Raw genomic sequence first — 18,717 nt, 5'->3', positions numbered from 1 at the left:
CCTAGGTAGGTAGCTATCAATAAAGATATGGTCAATTAAATGTATTTGACGGAAAGTCGTGTCCATTTGTTTTGACGTAGACTAAGGCCCTCAACACACAGAGCGTTAGCATCGCGTAAGCGTATCGTAAAAACGTTAGGAGTACAAGACGCGTACAGTTCTGGGCACCAAGCCTCGCGTAAGCGTAATCGTTCTATCAGTGAAATCTCATTAGTTGAAATCATGGCGTTACTGGCGTCAGATGTCTTTAGCGGATGTATCGACGATCTTACTTCCTCGTCAGATGAAGACGATTTTATATTGTTTGATTAAGTATGTGAGAAGATTGTTTTTTTACGTAATGACGACAGAAATCTCATACGCTACGCTACAACGACTTCGTGTGCGTGTGCTTGTTTGACGTTGTTCGTGCTCGTAGCGCACTCGTTCTACGCGCGTATTTCGATACGCTTACGCGTCTCTTACGCGTCTCTTACGCGTACGCTCCGTGTGCTGAGGGCCTAAATGTCATTGTCAAATTCCGTGTAATAGAGTACCTACTAAGTTCTTAACTCCTCACGTGACCAATCTGGTCACATTCTGCAAACCCCTCCACTTCTAGTGTAACCTAAACATATTAAGCAATTTTGTTTTTAACGAAATCGGCAACTGGAATTTGTATTATTGTTTTAATTTTTAAAAGCAAACAAATAACACAAAACCGGTTAACTCCGGTTGCAAAAAGTAGTTCTTGAACTGTACAGCGAATAAAAAATAAATAAGTTCTGGTTACAAATTTTGCGACTTCATCCTCTCCCACGTCACAAACTGTCACATTTTCTTTACCCTCTCCGACCCCCTTAACGTGTGACGTAATTAATGAATGACTAAAATGGTTATCTAGAAGAAATCTGTGAGATTACCTACGTATTCGCCGAAATGTATTATTATTAAGTATATAGGTAGTATAAGTACCTAAAGTGCCTAATTTGGTTTTCAAGATTTCTGGGTTATTCCCTTAGCAATAATCGCTATCTACGCCTTAACAAGGCAGGTACCTACCAAACAACATTCTAGGTATATAGCTTTACGACATAGGTGTCTATAGGGCCAACTAAACTTATTATCGGGCCTCCTCTAATAAGTTATTGTTCCCTCTAACCTGATTTTAAGTCAGCGGTACCAAAGGTGGTCAGTTTACCTGTATTTTGATACAAATACCTGTATAGATCGTGCGTGTCATTTACGACGACGCCTGCTTTGATTCGTAATGTCATGTTATTAAAGGTTAGATTTGACAAGTCTGCGCGTCATCGCGGACGACACATACACGTTTCCTACGTTTTATTTCACCTGGGTGTTTCCTTTTCGGTCAAATTTTAAGCTAAATTAGACCCACTTCCAATTATTCGATTGAGCTGAGACTTCATATACATATATTATGTATGTTGAGTGACAATGCAATGTTATGCTACAATCGGGCTGATCTGATGATGGACACAGGAGGTGGCCATAGCAACTCGTGGTAAAACACCGCAATCTCTGTTTGAGTTTGGTTAGAATTTTCTCGATGAGTATTAGTTGCCTGTTGAAAGAAAAGCTTTCTGGACAGTCAGCGATAAATGCTTGTACAGTTAGACCAAGATAAGTCTGCAACGATTTTGATAGCACATGCAGGGCAAGTGTTTTTTTAAATGTCAAATTTCTATGAAATTATGATGTCTTGCACTGCGTGTGCTATCAAAATCGTTGGAGACTTATCTTGATCTAACGCTATCTAAAATGAAATTTTAGCACAAAAAAAATATTATAATAGCAATTATAATAACTGAAGTAGGTACGGAACCTTCAGCACGCGTCAGTTTTTTAAATAATTTCACAAGTTAACAACATGTTTTGTTATCTCACCACTTGTTGATATCCGTGGGAACCTTGACTTGACACCATACAATGTCACCCGATTACTGACCTTACATTAAATTAAATTGATATTGTCACGGTTTTAATAAGGTTTTATTTAAGTACTTACTTGTTTATTTTTATCGTTATTGTCACGTATTGAAGGCATTGCCCTATTTAAGTGCCGCTGCGACAATGTCCACATTCAATTGTTAAAAACCCGGCGGCTGTAGCACGGTCGCATTTTTATCGCCTGTCACCATGCCTGTCACGTTCTAACAAAAAGAGTGCGAAAGTGACAGGCATATTTAAAAGCGATAAAAATGCAACCATGCTGCCACCGCAGTTAAATTTGACTATGTATCGCGTACAACAAGTGTGAGTCGGATTCGCCAACTGAGGGTTCCGTACTTTTTAGTAGTTGTTTTTATAGCGGCAACATAAATACATCATATGTGAAAATTTCAATTGTCTAGCTATCACGGTTCATGAGATACAGCCTGGTGACAGACGGAAGGACGGACGGACAGCGGGGTCTTAGTAATAGGGTCCCGTTTTACCCTTTGGGTACGGAACCCTAAAAACAGCCGTGTGAGTGAGCGCACACAGGGAATTCTGTACCATTACATCATTTATCAATTACATTTTTTTAATATGATCTTCTAATATCTCCAAAAGCACAAATACTCAAAAGTATCAAAACGTAGTTTGAGCTCAAAAAAAGCTCGGAGTAGGTACTTTATAGAGTGCAAAGGAAGATACAGTCGATAATAAAAGCGTTCAACATTGATAACATTTTTGACAGTTACATTATTTTATTCTTGTCGATCTATCTAACTCGCTCCTATTAGAACAATCCCGTATAGGTATGTTTTGTCTAATAACTAGTGATCTGTTGGACGTATAACAATTAACAAGTGAGCCAAGAATTATAACAATGCGGCAGGTGGTAGCGGCCATCTTTTCTTATCTTTTATCCCATTCAGGAGTTCTCGCTCTATTGTTGTATTTTAGGATGAGACGGCAAATATAGTTCCTTATTAATGATTGTTGTACTGATATGGATCAAATACTTTCTGGATAAGTGTAGGGTTTTGTCTATATTAAATATATTTCATTGGGATAGAGACAAACTTAGCATGAACTTTTACGTAACATTTATTTATGCCTGGTGTTTTTATATTATACAGTTCTCGATGCTAAAAACAAAACTAACACACAAAACACAAACAAAGCTTCTATTCAACAAAAATAACACTTTTGCCACTGCCATATATCTGATACGCCCCCCTAGGTCTTACGAGATTTCAAGACATTTTTGTAATAAACTAATTTATTGTCCCACTGCTGGGCTAAGGCCTCCCTTCGTTTCCTCCACTCAACTCTGTTTTTTGTAGTTTCCCGCCAATCCGGATAAAATGCGTCCAAGTCGTCCCGACATCTCCTTCGGCCTGCCTGCACCCCGACCAGCACCATCTATGGTGTTCCGTGGGTCCCACTCTGTAAACATTTTGGCCCACCTTATTTCAGGGTGCGTGCGGCAGACATGACCAGCCCAGTCCCACTCAAGTTTAGCGGTCTTTGACATCTACAACTCGAGTTCTGGAGCGCAGTTCCGTGTTTTTGATTCTATCAGTTCTGCGAACACCTAGTATACTGCGCTTCATCGCTTGCTGGCCAACCTGGAGTGACATGATATGTCTCTGAAAAAAAAAAGTAACGAGATTGTTAATACATTTTATCATAAACATCACACACATACATCTGGTTAATAATATATTTCGAATAAGGCAGGAATATAAACATATATTGGGTTACCAGGAAAACTTCTTCAAAGAATCTTCCTGTTGGAAGATTGAAGGATAATATGTAATATATACTTTTATTAACATAATTTCCCAGCGTTTTTATCGAATATCTAACTTAAATTCGTGAATTTCGATTGCGATAAGTCGATAACACATGTTAAACTGCGTGTATTTAGGTACTGGTTGACTTTTACAGATTGCATTTTATGTATTTATCATATTAATGTACGTAACAATTGTTTGATTTTGAACTGTATTTTATAATTTGTTAGGTTCAAAATCGTACATTAATGTGAAAGAAAATTAGAACTAATTGGGAATTCCTAAAATGATAAATTTTGGGATAAACATTTCGCCCACTTTGATCCGATATAATGATTAATGAGACATGATTTCAAGACTGTACATGCGAACTATATGTAGGGTTGCCATAATTATACGGGACAATGGGGTAGTAATAATTTGCATTAATTTATATTACAGCCGTTTATATTAACTGGTGAGTGGTATTGATACTGATCAGTTCGTTAAGTAATGTTTGATACATCTAGCCCTAAGTATTCTGATTCTGAGCACTAATATGCGAGTACGAGCGAGATGCAAAGAAAGTAAGTTACGAACACGCTAGCGAATATGTCAGTGTAAAACTGGAGGTAGCTGTAAAAGATGTCGATCGTGGATGTCATGGCATATAGTTAGGGTTGCCTTACGTCCCGTATATACGGGACTGTCACCATATTTAAGTCTCGCGTCCCGTTTTTGTCCCGTTAATCAATACCACTGTAGAATACGTATATAAATGGTCTCAATCATCTCCGTTTAACAACATTGTTGAACTCTGTTTAACACCTGGTTTTCTCGAGGGTATACAGTATGAGGTTCTTCAAAAAAGGAGTGTACTGATTTTTAAAGGATCGGCAACGCGCATGTAACACCTCTGGAGTTGCAGGCGTCCATAGGCTACGGTGACTGCTTACCATTAGGCGGGCCGTATGCTTGTTTGCCATTGTCGTGGTATAAAAAAACCTATGTGAGTTTAAGCTATGTATTTGCTGTATTTACATAATTTTATTTCAATATTAATAATGTAAAACGCGATTATTCTTCTGTAAGTATAGGTTTGCTTTCTTTCTCATTTAGGACGACTCTGTAAATGTAGTATCTTAGCACTAACTAGGCCTGCTGGCAAGAATATTTGTTTTACTAGGGTATAAGGCCGGAATACGTCTGTCCGACTCTGATTTTCAAGTAAAAATAAACTATGAAATTAGCAACCATTTTAACAATAACAGGTTTATTGCCCACCCTAAAATAAGCTACAATCGCACGGGCACCAGAAAATACCTAATATTTAAACAGTAATGAAAGCATAACAATATTAACCGTATTTAATAGACAATGTTTCCGTATTACAACCGAAGTAATGAACAAAACCCAAACTTGTTAAAAACACCTAACGAACAAAGGCCGAAAGTAACTTGTAAACAAAGGTTAGCCTTACGTTTTCATTGGTGAAAACCTCCCTCTCACCCCTCACCCTCCCGTGCCTGTCCATAAACGTAACGCCCTTATCTCCCCGCGACGAATATTAAAAGGTGGCATTCGGATGACGACTTCAGAAAGAGCGCCCAACGCAAAATATTCAAATTTCTTATCTGCCTGTATCATTCTTGCATATCGACGATATTCGAGCGATGGACAGAAAGATAACAAAATTTCGATTATCGCGCTAGGCCCATTTGCTGCAAGTTTACCGCTGCGGCGTTGACGCGGGCGATGTCTCTCAGTTTTCATACTAAAATTGTATTGCTGTCCTTGCCGATACTGCCGCGATTAGAACGTACAATCAGTCATTATTAAGAGGAAAGAAGACGGCCGTTTCCATACAAACGTAGTACCCATTTTTCTCTGGATATAGACACTATGGAATTTTTTTTTATTTAATTTGGTGTGTAATATTAACCATTGATATGCCCCTACGTTTGACTTTTTCGACATTTTGATTGTAAAAATTAGGAGCGAAAAACAGATTTTAGGCAAATTTTTAAATGCTCCTAATCTTCTAATAATTTAAAAAAAAAAAAAAACAAACGTAGGGGCATAGCTGTGGTTGACATACAACAAATTGTGTAAAAATATTTTCCATAATGTTAATATCCAGAGAGGAAAATGGGGACTACGTTTGTATGAACAAGCTATTTCGCGCGAGTCCTCCACGTTCGTCTTAATCAAGGAAATTGGTAGTGACATCAGCAGTAAGGCTGCTGCAGTCGAGATCTAATTGTCACCTTAATACCTCTTTAAACGTAAATTAAATTAATTAATTTTAATAAATTAATTTAAACTCTCGTACTTATTCAAATACAAATGCCTTTGTCTGAGTGAACTAGATTTTTATAACGGGAATTATGACAAAATTGAACCGGGAGTGATTTTTAGTGCTCCGTATTTTATTTTATTAACAATAATAATTTAGCTTGCAATGTTCGCATGTTTTTTTTTAATACTACGTGGGTGGCAAACAAGTATACGGCCCGCCTGATGATAAGCAGTCTCCGTAGCCTACGTACGCCTGCAACTCCAGAGGAGTTACATGCGCATTGCAAAGTCTGGAGCTCTGCATCGGCCGCGCGCGTCAGCCGCGCGCGACTGTCGCGCGGGTCGGCCGCACGCGGCTGTCGTATCGGCCGCTAGCCACGAAAGTCTAGCTTTAATCCCCCCCTCCTCGTTGAGCTCAGGCAACCTTACTTACCGGCAGGAACACAACACGGCGGCGGGTCTAGTGTTATTTGGCTGCTGTTTTCTGTAAGGTGGAGGTACTTCCCCAGTTGGGTTCTGCTCTAGATCTGGAATGACATCCACTGGCTGTGCCCTACCACACAAAACGAGATGACATTCACAATGCCCATACCTCTCTTTTGGACGTACACAAAATGTATAAGAATGTACACGAACTTATTCGTCAGTAATTGGTCAAGTATGTATGTAGATATGTTGTCTTCAAAATTTCCAAAGCATTATTCGACCATTTTTTGGTATCAGATTGAGCTGAAATTTAACATACTTATGAAACACCCTAGAAATGCAACGATGCGATATTACTGAGCAGCTGATCTGATGAATAAGACGGTGAAGGAAAACATCGTGAGGAAACCGGACTAATCCCAACAAGGCCTAGTTTATCCTCTGGGTTGGAAAGTCAGATGGCAGTCGCTTTCGTAAAAACTAGTGCCTACGCCACATCTTGGGATTAGTTGTCAAGCGGACCCCAGGCTCCCATGAGCCGTGGCAAAATGCCGGGACAACGCGAGGAAGAAGAAGAAATTCTACTATGCTTATTTAAAAATATTTACGTTCTAATGTACATAAAAGAATTTTAACGTCTAAATTTGCCGTTTTTTAAACCTGTTTAAAAGCATATATTTTAGTTGGCACTTTTCTAAAACCACTAACATATATTGAACTATATCAAATTTTTACCATGAATAATCAAAAATAGGAAAATAAAATCCCACAAGGAAAGACATGAATAAGGAGTGAAAATTCACGATGAAAAAAGCTTGTAACCCCTCAAAAATACGAATTGGACATTTTGAAAGACCTCCGACTACACTAGCGCCCCTACCGGCGAAATAAAACGCGTTACCCCTCATTGACTTTGGGTTAGAATCATTACGAAGATGACTGTTATTCTGTCAAAAATATACATATTCGTAACTGATCTACTTTAACTTTTACCACCATTCGATGTTGTGTCGTTTGTTTAGTGTTATATTCCCTATGCCTATACTAAGTCAAACTGAACCCAATTCTCAGAATTCTTATATTTCATTAGTAACACACACATGTTAGTAGTACATGGATAGCTACCATAAACAAAAACATAAAAGATGCAGATGTCACATCTAAGGGCCACGATACGACGTCGTCTCACATTGCGGCGTCGTGCAACGTTACGGCGTTGTATCGCGGGGCCAACACACATACACAAACCAACGACACGACGTTTGTTGGCCCAAGACAACCCGGGACAGAGCGCCCTGGCCTGGCGAAGAAGGACTAGGAAAGCCGACCCCAAATAATGGGATAAGGCTAGGCTAAAACTACATCCCGAAAACCTAAGAGAATAGTGCGAAAAAAATATTCTCGTGAAAATCCTAATTAATACCAAGTCTTATCCGTAAAGTAAATGAAAGTAGCTCACCTTATTAGAGATAACACTAAGATGATTCGTATCCCGAACGTGACTCGTGACGCACAATATTCTAGTTCATTCGGAACCCTGTGCTTATGTATTCTCTTCGTGCATTCTTATTATTTGTAACAAAGGCTAACCTACCCTTATCTGTTAATGAAACTTGCCAACAATGTATTTAATATTTGCAGTTTTGTGACTTCATTCTTGCAAGGGCCTGGCCCTACTCGCGTCGCATTGTTTCATCACCAGCGTTGTCGACATTTTACATATATTTTTTATGATATGCCGAATTAAATGTTTTGCCACGACGGGACGCAACGCAAGGCAACGCACCAGTGGGGCTTCTCTCTAATTAAACTTTAGCTACGCTGTAACTGCTGATTGTTGGGGGTCGCAGAATTTAAATACGAGTATATTATTTATATATATTTATATTTTATCTATCCTACAGAAAATATGAGACCTAATATGCGTAAACATCGATGAGTAACTACTAAATAAAGGTAATTACTGAATAATTTTCATGATTTAACAATTTTTCGATATCATAAAAATTGGTAAGGCCTTAATTAACTACCAGGTCTTATTATACTACCTATACCTAGGTACACGATTTATCATTTAATTGTAGTAAAAATTCTGACGCATGAATAATGTACTTTATTTGTAAATTGGTGTTTATTTGCAAGAAACATTGGCTGTGGTTCAAATAAAACATATGTTTAGTTAATAACTATATAAAGTGATTTGGTGTTACGTAAGCCTCATTACCCTCAGTATCAAGTTGACGTCTATCTAATACTGTTGTCACTCAAATATAACCTATCTCTTTTAGATAATATTACATTAGTTACCTTGCAATTGAAAATATATTTCGTGTTTTTTAACAATTTAAAGTAGGTATTTATTTCGTCCGATTTTATACTTCATGCCAGCGTTTTCATAACTTGTAACTACTCGGTTTTAATATGAGTTTGGCATTTGTCGTTGGCGTTCTGACTTGTTGATCAATTCCAATTTAACAATATGTTATGGTTCAAAACTGATTTTGATATGACCTTGTCGATCGTCTAGGTGATTGGCGCGCATCACTTGCACGATTTTCACTTCATTTCACATGCACCAATCAGCGTAAGCGATCTTCAATGTCATATCAAAATGAAATCAAAACCGTAACCATTTGTTAAATTTGAATCGGGCTCCTGAGCATTATTAGTGTATGGAGAAATGTTCTTTCTGCACTAAAATTGTTAGCCGTAATATTTTGATCATTTGCTTGCCTTATTGTGAGATTAACTGTCATCTCAAATAACTGGTTATTTATACTGTGTTACCAAGCAGTGCAGAGTCATCTATCTTGTTAATAATGTATTGTGTTGAACACCTGTATACCTGGATATGTTATAATTGATTATTGGCAAGCCTTGTGTTCACCATTATCCTAGATACCATGACATTGCGATATTGCCCGAGAGAACGTCGAATTGCCGAAACGAGATTAAATTCAATTTCTTATATCATGATAAATGAGGCAAAAAGATATAGAGTTAGTCAGACCAAGATAAGTTGGCAGTGATTTTGAGAGCCCGGACGGTGCATGTGTTAAGTAAACGTCATAATTCCATAGAAGTTTGACATTTAAAATACCACGCCCCGTCTGGGCTATCAAAATCGCTGCCAATTTAGCTTGGTCCGACTTTATTTTTGATGTGTTGTTAATGGTAAATAATGACGCTAACGGAACTTACAAGATTCAAATCTCGACTTTGGTGCGTAGCCAAGATGACAATCTTCAATGTCAATAGAACACGTTTCCTCAACTGTGCGCTTCTTCAGAAACTTTTTGCCTTACAGCTAAACTGTGAAATGAACTGTTCAAATCTTTAACAAAAGAGCGTACTCCCATCTTTAAGGCAGGCAACGCATTTGTAAACCCTCTGGTGCCGCAGGTGTACAGCCACGGACTTTAAATTGTTGAGCCAATTAGGGTTCAAGATAATTTGGTTTTAAATATTAACGGTATGAATGTCCAGTGTAAAGTAAACCCTAAATTGCTCAACAATTAATGTCCGTGACTCTGTACATGGGCGACGGTAATTACTTACTATCAGGTGATTCGTTTACTCATTAACTCGTTTAATCCTACATCTTAAATAAATATATATATTGTATGAATGACCACGTGACGTTGCGTTCGCCTCTGTCACTCCCATATATTGTTTACTTTTGGCGAATGGCGTTTCCGATTAACAACTATCACCTTGGTTGTGTCCTCTACTGCTATAATTTAGTTGTGATTTTCACAACATAGGAATATTTTTAATTTGAACTCGCAACTTATTTAGGTACTATTTTTTTGAGTGGCGGTTGCTTTTCTTCAATTCTACATTGTTGTGGTTTTAAATAATGGAATTTTCCCAAACATTGCGAATAGCGATAACAGATGCTAATAATACATTCAAAAGCCAATATAAACCGGCGTCAACAAAATTGGATGTAACAACCGAAAACAACGGTCAACTTAATGGAGCGAGCACATTCCCATGACATGTCAAACGTAAACTGACAGTCATGTCATTTATGGGGGTGCCGTTAAACCACATCCCGGCTGCAATTAAGGGCAATCATCCAATTTGTGAGGGTCCGTCGTCATGGTTACGGGCGCAAATGTCAGGGTTCCTTGAAAGGGCTTTTTAAGTAAGCGATGACTAGGACAGGACATACGAAACATTGCTTTTTCAAAGAGGGGCGCGTTACTGTAACCTACGTGTGTAAACGCGAAGTTTTTACTACATTTATGTAATAGGTCTTTGGACACCGAATGCGTGTGCGTAGACGCGTGCACGTGCGCGTTGTAATAAACAGATCCTTATGAGAGATGGCACACCGCTTGCGTGAAGTGTGCGTGCTCGGCTCCCACATTTAACCCTTTTACCGCTAAAGACATCAACTGACGCGCACACGATAGGCGTGGCGTTCTAAGGGTTAAGAAGGTTAAAGGATCGATGGTAAATTAATTGACGATAAATCATCTAGAGACAAAGACCACTTCGTCAACTGTTAAACATGCCGTTTTTAATTGCATCCTTGTAATTATGCAAATAGCGCGTTATTGACAGCAAAAAAAGCGATAGTATTGCGATAAAAATTTACACAATTTAAAAAGTGCGTTCTTTTACACGTAATACATTTCAGAAAGAAGGGGCTTACGCACAATGCGTGACCCTAGCAGAGTTGAAGCGTGACTAAAAAGCGAGTTGAATACATTGAAAATTTATAGCAACGAACTCCCACCGATGCGATCATGACATCGAAATAAATAAAGATCGTTTATCTATAGGTAGGTAGGTACTGTATAAATTCAAAGTACAGAAGATTCACAAACAAAAAAGGTTTTCGATGGCTCAAGGCGCGTCGCAAACTCAACGACCATGACCATACATTTAAGTTCGTCACCCGCGCACGCGAAAATCAATGTATTTGTATACTATACATGAAAAAGGCTAATTTTTAGACTACACCCATTGCAATGCAACAAGCAGTGATACTTCGGTCCACGGGCAAAAACAATTGACGACGTGTTTGAATTAGCCATGATTTACAAGGAGCTGGCAGACTGTCGTTACCGTACTAGATATTTTAATTTAGAATACAAATTAAAACATGTTCGTTATTGTTTACTGTTCTAAAAATACTCATTTTGACAGTCTAAAAAATTTACACGTGTATAAAAGGACATCCCGAGTCAACCATCACTATTTATAGACATAAGTACACTATCTTCACACTTCATTTCATTATAAATGAATACACCTTCGCTCCATTAACACAGCGTATCGCTAATTGCACCTGTCATATACATTTCTTCATTAACGTAAGATGCACTAGCAATTACGTCTCGCAATGGGAACGGAGTCCCCTTCATTTGTTACATAACCTATTCAATTATGGGAGACCTCTAGACCTACCATCGTAGCCCCTGAGATGTTACTAAAATAACTCACTAAGTGCAAGCAACTCAAACTCGTTCTCCAACCAGTTTAAGCGCGCACTCTGATTACCTACATTTACAATCGATCTCAAGACCATGATTACACTGGCTAGATGAAGACTTCGACTGTCTTATGCTCGTCAATAGGTGGTATGCTTACTTTCCCATTCGAAAAGGTCATACGCGCTACGATTTCGTACTTGTTAGCGTCGTTTAAGAAAGGAATATAACAGGTATTTTCTTGCAGATCAAACAATGATGGGTAGACGAATTCTCAGCGTTATCATATAGTCATTGGCCGTAAGATTCTCCCTTTTTTCATTGTTAAGAGACCGGAACGGGCACGCAAGTCGGTTCTCATGCCGCGTTTGGTTTGCGTTACTCATAGACTGGCCTCTGGGTAGTCATAGTCACTGACGTCAAGTCAAGGTCGGATTTAGTTGCGTATGTATTGAACAATAACACTTCTGTGTACAGTCAGCGTCAATAGTATCGGATGCAAAAGTATCTGCCACCCTGGAATTATTTTCCAGGTACCTATATCTCTTACTAAAGTATTTGTGTAGTTCCTGTCATCCACAGTGACGCGCAAATTTGTCAAATTTAACCTGTAATATAGATAACATGACAATGCGAATAATCAAGGCACGCGTCTTCGTCAATGAAACGATCTAATTATATATAATAGTCTAATTGTTCCATATACAGGCACTTTTCTGATAGCTTAACAAAATGATAAAAGTGTATTTTGTAAGTGTAAAGTACATTTTGATGCTTAAGACGAAAGTGGAGGACCCGCGCGAAATCACCGTTTCATACAAACGTAGCGTAATCCTCATTTTCCTCTCTGCATATTGACATTATTAAAAATGTTTTGGCACAATTTGTAGTATCTCAATCACAGCTATGCCTCTACGTTTGAATTTTTTCGATTTTTTAATTATTATAAGATTTAGAAGCGTTTCAAATTTTGTATGAAATCTGTTGTTCGCTCCTAATCTTTACAATAATAAAAAAAAACGATAAAAGTCAAACGTAGGGACATAGCTACGGTTAATATATATCAAATTATGTAAATAAATTTTCCATAATATCAATATCCAGAGAGGAAAATGGGGACTACGTTTGTATGGAGAAACGGCCGTCCCCTTTCCTCTCAACGTACAACATTCTGGCGATTTCAATCAGTACCAATTTTGTGTGAAAATTACAAACTAAAATTTTACCCGTCCCTTTTTAGGGTTCCGTAGTTTACACTGTATTAGGTACAATTCGTATAAAAACCTACAACCCGTTTATATTTCATATGCAGACAGCTTATTAGTTGTGTAACTATAATTATATTAACTATATATCTGTTCTTAAGATGACGAAACGCAACGCTGAATTGTCAAATTGACTTTAATGACGCATTTCGTCCAATGTTTTATTTTGCGACATCTGCACATATATTTGAACGTTTAGTGACGATGGCAGAGACGCACAGACGATTGTACAGTCGCCATCAGATATATCGCAGCGGCCGGGGTACTATATCTGAACACGCACTCTATCACCTTGACAATAGAGGCGTGTTCAGATAATTGTGAGCACCGTGGCCGCTCCGATATATCTGATGGCGACTGTATATAGATCGTGTCATTCGCGGCGACACGTGCCTTGACTCGTATTTTCATGTTATTAAAGATTAGATTTGACAAATCTGTGCGTCATCGCGTATGACATGAACTAAAGTTTTGCTTTAGAGGAAAGGGACGACCGCTTCTCCATACAAACGTAGTCCCTAATTTCCTGTTTGAATATTGACGTTATTGAAAATATTTTTATACAATTTGATGTATATTAAACATTCTATGCTCCTTCGTTTGTTTTTTTTTTTTTTTTGATTATTATAAGAGTTACGAACAGACTCTTATAATACTCGTAACTAAATTATCGAAAATATCAAACGATAGCTATAGTCAAAGTAAAATTTAGAAAAAAAAAATATTTTCTGTAACGTCCAGGGAGGAAAATTGGGACTACGTTTTTATGCAAAAACGGTCGTCCTCTAACCACTTAAACCACGTAAGTGTTAAATAAGTCACTGTACCCACGATCACAAGATTTCTGGTGTTATGATTATGAATTTATGACTATCATGTTTGTTTTTACCTAATCATAAAACGCAAATTACCTTAAAAAATTGCGGTTTGCTAATTTAACTTTTGTATGAAGAAAAAGGTAGGCATTAATAACTAATTAAGACACGCTGAGCATTGAATATGTTTATCTTGAAATTGCTTAACAACTCCAATGCACTTAGATAATTTAGTAACTAAACTTGCAAAATATACTATGCAATAAAAATTAAATTTACACGGTAATGACAACGATGCGCAGTACGGCAACCAAGCGAAAAATTCTAATAAATGTTATTACTAAAGAAATATTCTACAACATTATAGATATGATCTGCATTGCACAATGCCAGTAGCGTGTAAAGTAAACGGATCTTAGAAATGAGAAACATTTCTTAACTATGCGAACTACCTTCACTGGTTAACCTTGCTGGTGTAAGGTAGTTTCCTTGTGTACTGTTCCGCCATTTATATCGCCAAGTTATTGAGCCATAGATAATATGTATATAGCTGCATATTTGTCTTTTAATTTAACCCCTTAACGGTCCAAAAAATACATGAGTCAAATCCTTTACTCCGTTTTTTTTTCAGATTAGAAATTCTATAACCTCAAAAGTATTGGGTAACTTTTTTCCCCCAAAATTAAATCTGAGTAACCTATGCACATAACTATATTGTCATTTACGAGTACGTATTATTGTATCGCAATATTAGATATCATATACTCTAGCATTTTACAAGAAAAAAATAATTACCACTACTTTTGAGGTTAGAAAATTTCTAACCTCAAAATTCTAATCTTAAAAAAACGGAGTATAAATCCTAAAAATTTTGCACAAGAATTAAGTACAAAAAGATGATGTTATAAGGTAGTCATTTTTGCAATATAATATCTAAGTGTGCACTATAAAGGGTTATTTATGGCGTAAAAGGGGTGAAGGGACTTAACGATTTCGTCGATTCCAGTGGGTGCCTCGATAGCTCATTCGGAATCAATCATGGAAGTAAAACCCGAGTTCACGCCACTAAATTTTGTTTGCGGAGTTGTGACTTACTTCTTAGAGAACTGATAATTAATTTTATCTTACTCGTAGCTTAGCTGTAAGCACACATTTCGCATTTTTCTGCTATAATATGATGTTGCGGGTTGCGGAACTGAGTACAGGAATATTACGTTAGTAACTAGTGTTGCCAATAGTTAAAATATTGGGTAGATTCTTTGCAAATATCAAATATACTGTGGTATAAGCCAAATTTCGTTTGTAGAAAAAGGCGGCAACTCGAAAAATGTAGGCACGACTCCATACAAATATTTGAATTTCACGCCTTTTCCTAACAAAGTTGACTTGCCAGGGTATACTAAATTTAAAAGCTGGTAAACTAGCGATTATTCCTCAGATCATAGAAAGTACTAGATGGCTGACGGAGGCGTGGCGCGTGTCGCCGCGACATGGCCACATCGTGGCCATACCGGCCCGCCGTAAGGCAGTAGCAACTTAGCTGTCATTGAACAATGTGCGCGTCAATTTTATTGAAATGGCGAATTATAGCGCTAATTTGTGTCGAAATAGGAGTGCATCCAAAAACTATAAGGATCATGGAGTTACATAGTACATTTTTTTTCACGTATTAGTCAATAAAACCACACATTTTAACAAATAAATCCAGTGACATATGATTTTTCTGAGTCAGACCATGTTGTCATACAAACGCGTGGCAATTTGTCTATGCATTCTACATTGACGCTTTGGCATGGAAAACTATTTGTAGTGTCCTTAGCAACGGCGCAATGCATTAAACCGCTAACGATATTCACAGGGACATTATTGTTTCTTGATACGACCGCCAACCGCTCCCTTCATTGACGCCGCGAAGTAGAGTGGTGCTCGTGCATATAATTGATCTTTGAGCGTTATCGATAAAAATGTTTGGATATAGTGTATACACACATTAAAAATAATTACTTTCTTACGAAAGTAATTATTTTTCAAGTAAAATTTTACAATTATTTTATATGCACCTAATGTTTAATTTAATACTTTTTAATTTGGAGTAAAAATCGAAAAGGTAAGCCAAAAAATAAACTGTTTTAATTTATTGTACAAATGTTTTATTTCAGAAATAAAATAATAACAGTATTACATTTATGCTGGCCCCCACACTAGGCATAGCCTGTCCTGTGGTGGATAATAAGGTTTACAAGTAAAAAAAAAAACAATACTACAATTGAAAATAATAATATACAATTATTTAGAGTAAACAATTGAAAAAGAAACGGCGGTGAATGGAATTTACAGAGGTACAGTTTACAGTGAGTCAAAAAAGAAATATGTTCATGATTGCAATTTTTTTCAGTTTCCCTAAAAATCCCAGTATTAACGAAAAATGGATAGATGCTACAGGAAGAGGGCCCTAACTGGTTTATGAGCGAGAAAAGTGTTATTTGTTCGGATCATTTTCAAGAAAAATGTTTCCAGTTACAGTTACAGATAGAATATAAATATGTTTAAAATAATAGTATATTGTATACTTAGTCGATCCAAAAGTTCTATCAGAAAGATTTTTACTGATAATTATGATTACTGTTTCCTTATTATTCGTACATATGATATAAAAGCTTATTTAATGGTGCATTATACTTACTATATAACATGCTGGAATTGCTTTCAATTGGTGACGAAATATGCTATAATAAACTGAAACTTTTTTTTTAATGAAGCGCTCGCGTCTAACGACAATCCCAAAGTAAACAATTTAAACAAACATTACATCAAATAATTACTGAAATTTAAACCAATTTGATTAGTTAAGCATAAACAAGCTTTCGCATCATGGTACATGTTTTTTTTTTAAATTAAAAGCTTTGTATTACATTTTATCAGTAAAAACCTTTGTGAGAGAACTTATGGCTCAACTAATATACCTTACACGTACCTTAAAATTCTTAGCTCGTAAATAAGGTCAAAAATTTAAAGGAATATAAATTAAGTCTATGGCAATTATTACTTAAAACAAATATGTCAAAACTCTAAGGTCATTTTCAGAACATGTAAAATATCGATAGCTCTATCGAATTGTCCTCACTCTAGTGCCGCCGCTCTAGGCTCCTACACCGCGCGGTTTGGCCAATCACAGCGCGTGAGTTGGTTGTCTGGCCACGCCTTTAATGATGTGGTGGGGGACAGTTGGAGACAGCGAGACTCGTTGAAATTATGCTTCGTTATAAATCTCCTTACTTCTTATATCTATGGATTATTCATATAACCAGGATAGCACAACTTTGGCAGAACGGCAAACTCAATTGATACACGTAGGGCTTAAGGAAAATTCACCAATAGATTGTGCAACCTATATGCCGCGTTAACATAAACATTAATCGAATAAAGGCCCCATTTAATAGTGCAAGGACTCTTAGTTTCGATTCATTGCACTACCAGATCGATTGAATAGGTCGTAGTGGTCCGTACCTCAATAGCCAGTAATGTAATTTAACTCGAATGCTATTTGGCACCGTGTACATGTTGCCACTTATACTATTTTTGAGGCAATTACGGATCTGTATCCGTACTAATCTGTATTTCGTACCAGATTTATACAGATTTTTAGCATTCGCCTGCAACGCCCAAATGTTCCTAGTTAAAAGGACGTCGCTGCTGCGAAAGGCTGAAAGCATTAAGTACATTCGCGAAAACACGAAGCAAAGGTTAGGTTTTGAAACTTATATCACAGATTTTTATTAGATTACGGCAGCACTGGCCGTCTGAGCCTTAGCAATTTTAAGTGAATCCGTCGGCGAGACGAGCTAAATTCTGCACAGCAACGGGCGGAATAGAAAAGGTTGAGGGAGACCTTTGCCCAGCAGCGGGACAGTAAAAGCGGGTAAAAAAAAAAGTATAAAGCCAAAACTATTGCTAAAAAGTATCAGGAACTATAAAACTATATTGCATGCTAATAGAACTCAAATAAAAATGTGATCTGCTAGATTTTGATGCTAACTTCACAGACTTCAGAACGCCACTCGCCAGGGCATGGCATGCCGCGCAACGATTGTGTACAAATTCCGAGAAGTCGAGTATGTGCGACGTCGGCTCGTGTGTCCGAATGAATGACATTGCCTAGATTGCTAGTTCTAACGTGTCAAATGGTTATGATTCTGCACTTCTTCTGACCTTAATGTGACATGAAGATTTATTTTATTTTATTTATTTTAGTGAGGCATACACTTCACACTCGTCTTGCAAATCTAAATGTAATTGTTTGTCCCAGTCCGTCATTTTGACATTTGTTGTTAAAAGAGACAAGATTGAACAGAGGTTTGCTTAGTTCACTGAATTTCATCCTTTTGACTCCTATTTCATGACGATATTATTTTGCATAGCTTGAGTTGGCCATATTTGTATTTTGACATTCATCTTGATGACCTGTGTTGTATTTTTAGTATCTAGGATATAAAATCAGATAAAATGTATGATGCTGCTAAATTGACCTGGGTAACCCGTGTTGCATAAGGGACACGGTCACAGATTAGAAAAAGAGACGTATTATAATACTTCTATACCTATTTATAAAGTCAATTATACTTGTACAGTGGTTACGGTGTTTGTTTACTAAACACCTAAATACCTATTGCTAGAATATAACTACAAAAGTTTCCTTAAATGACAGCCGATTCAACGCAACAGTCAGACAAATTTACGATGTACTGATTTTGTACAAACCATT

The 18,717-nt window shown here is 37.2% G+C and overlaps 1 protein-coding gene across 6 annotated transcripts in view; it reads left to right on the top strand.

The window, feature by feature from the left end:
* Positions 1-18,717, top strand: part of LOC133524884 (brain tumor protein) — a 518,368-nt gene that overhangs the window by 294,163 nt on the left and 205,488 nt on the right. The window lies entirely within an intron of this gene.

This window comes from Cydia pomonella, chromosome 14, assembly GCF_033807575.1.
Source record: "Cydia pomonella isolate Wapato2018A chromosome 14, ilCydPomo1, whole genome shotgun sequence".
Lineage (NCBI taxonomy): Eukaryota > Metazoa > Arthropoda > Insecta > Lepidoptera > Tortricidae > Cydia > Cydia pomonella.
Note: the sequence above shows the minus strand (reverse complement) of the source record. Positions and strands in the feature narration are given on the sequence as shown.